Here is a 2,842-nt window from a genome sequence, read left to right on the forward strand (position 1 = left end):
GAAGGGAACAGTGTTCCGTGCGCCTTGGTGTTTAGTCATGCCGGCCACATGACCACGGAAACGTCTTCGGACAGCGCTGGCTCTTCGGCTTGGAAACGGAGATGAGCACCGCAACCCTAGAGTCGGATTCGACTGGCTTTCGAGCAAGGGAACCTTTACCTTTACCTATACGTGTTTAGTATCCATAAATCTATAGCGTTGGCGAGCAACAGGATATATTAACGGCCAGTCCCACATTTGCTTTCAAGAGTCCAGAGGTTCTTCTCCCAGTTCACTCTGCTCTTCCTCCCTCCTCCTGCCCTTTGCAATCCCCCCACTTTGAAAGAGCCATGTAACCCACTTTGAGGTTCCCAACATGCAGTTTGTTTTGAGTCAAAGAACATAGCCCTCTGGAAAGGTCTGTCTTAATACAGCAGGAACATGTGGGTCCCTGTTTTCACTGTTGCAGTTTTGGACATTACAATACCCATTCATAAACTACATCTCTGCATTATTCACATCAGGGTAGGGCATATGTTTGCCTTGTTCCCTGCATTGAGTGTGATCAGCTCATTTAATCAATGCAGAGGTGGCTGGGCTTGCTAATAAAGCTTATAATTAGTTACCGTCAAAGGAAACCATCTGCTCCTGTGATTTTGCCTGTCTTTATTCTGCGACTTGTTAAGCAGTGACTCATTCAGAGATGCAGCAGGAGGCCCCCTCCAAGGTTGGATAATTTCTGAGCCATAGGAGTTGATTGAATTACACTGGTTACAGAGACACAGAAGGATCCCCTCATCACGGACAAGCAGAAACTGGTCGGCAAAAGGGAAGAGCAAAGCCCGAAACCATGCAGTGATGCAGCAGGGATCCTCCTTTGTGGGCAGAACCTTTGGGTTCATAATTTTATTCTTATTTGTCATTACCTCATGACTCACTAGTATGCGCTGGTTCAAAATTACTGACACAGAGGGAAAAAATGGTTGCTGATTTCTCTCTGCTTGGGGAAAATCCAAGAAGATACAGTACCACCTGACTAAAAAAAAAAGTCCTCTTAAGGCTCCTGGCTTATTCTTAAGAAATCCTTTCTGGTAGTAAATAAAGGAAGGGCAGCAATGCCTTTTGCTTAACTAGACACACAGAGAAAGCACAAGCAGTGCAAAAACAGCTGTGGCTTTGCAAAGAGGTTAAGCTGTCAGTTTTTTTGCTCAGAGGTTCCTTTTCTCTTTAATGAGATGCATAAGGCTGAGGACAGACGCCCTTCTTTTGAATGCATGGCTGTGGTCACACGCACAAAACAATCCACTTTCAAACTGGATTTTTACGGTGTGAACTGGCAAAATCCAGTTGGAAAGTGCACTGAAAGTAGATTGAAAGTGGATTATTTTAGTGTGTGTGACCACAGCCCATGTTGGACCTGTCATACCCATGCAATTAAGCCTTTTTGAAAACTTCAAGCATGTTGACAGATCTTGGCAAAAGGTTCTGCCCCCTTGCCCCACCACAACCCATCTTGTTCTTCTTGCACCCCATGCTTCTGGGTCTTGCCAAATATCCACCATCCCTTAAGAGCTATGCAGCACAGGTTGCCAGCTTTTTAGCTGAACCCCTGCACCTGTGCCTTTAACAGCCACTTAATCTGTGCACATTTACCAGACGAGGGTGCTTCTCTCCATTTATTTATTATCTTAAAATTTCCTGTCCCACTGTCCTAGTTTGTGAAGAGGCTTCCAAGAAGTGAAAACATCAGCTGCCATACAGGCTATTTTAAAAAACAACCAGCTGGGCGGAAGAGGGAGAAAAAAGACCAAGAGGCCATCTAGTCCACCCACAATGGCATAAATATATAACTGTTTCCCCTTCCCCTGCCAAAACGCTAGAATGTGAGGGGCACTGAATGAAGTTGATAAGCAATAGATTCAGGGCAGATGAGGGGGGGGGGGAAATCAACCATACACACACAGTGGAACGAAGTTTGAGTCCAACAGCACCTTTAAGACCAACAAAGTTTTATTCAGTGTGTTAAGTCGTGTGCTTAACAAAGAAGTCGGAGAGTGATTCAGCAAGAATGCGGTTTATTCTTCAGCTCTGTTACTTCTCCGAACTCGGTACAACGATCGCCAGCCAGAACCCATCATTCGAACCACTCGAGCCAGGGGACAAGCACTGGCTGCTCTGTATTTAAACATTCCCGGCTAATGTAGCCACACCCCCTGTACAATAAGCAACCTATTAGGTTGAAGCAATAAAGACCAATCACAAGCGATCCCGCTCTGCACGGTGATTGGCAGACACTTTCTGGGCTAGGGCTCCTATTGGTTACATTAGGATCCTAGCCCAGGATGAAGCTTAACATGGCATCTCAATCAGACGATTCACACATCAGTATTTACATCCAAGACTCAATGGCACAGTTTACATGGCAGTTATATACAATGCAATACATAACAAATCCCTCCCCCCTAAGCAAAAACATTAGGAACAATCGTAATCGCTTAAGTAGGTGGGCACTCTGCGCACTCTCTGTGACCTGCGTGGCTGTACCGGCTCAGCAGATGCCCCAGCTTGGGGAACCGCATCACGCTCGGGGACTCCCGAGTCAGGAGCACTTCCACTACTAGCAATGGGTCATTGAGTAGGGGTCTGCCCTGACTCGCCGACAGTACCGGGGCCCTCGGGCACATCGGTACTCACCTCAGGGAAGGGTTGTGGAAGGTCCTCAGGATCAGGCAGCTCGGCAGGTTGCGAGGTGGGGCGGCCAGTCGCCCACCGCTGCCTTAACTGGTCCACATGTCGCCTCCATTTGCGCCCGTCCGCAAGCTGGACAACATACATGCGGGAACCCACTACCTCCGTCACTGTG

The sequence above is a fragment of the Gekko japonicus genome, unplaced genomic scaffold (assembly GCF_001447785.1).
Source record: "Gekko japonicus isolate JY-2015 unplaced genomic scaffold, Gekko_japonicus_V1.1 scaffold131, whole genome shotgun sequence".
Taxonomy (NCBI): Eukaryota; Metazoa; Chordata; class Lepidosauria; order Squamata; family Gekkonidae; genus Gekko; species Gekko japonicus.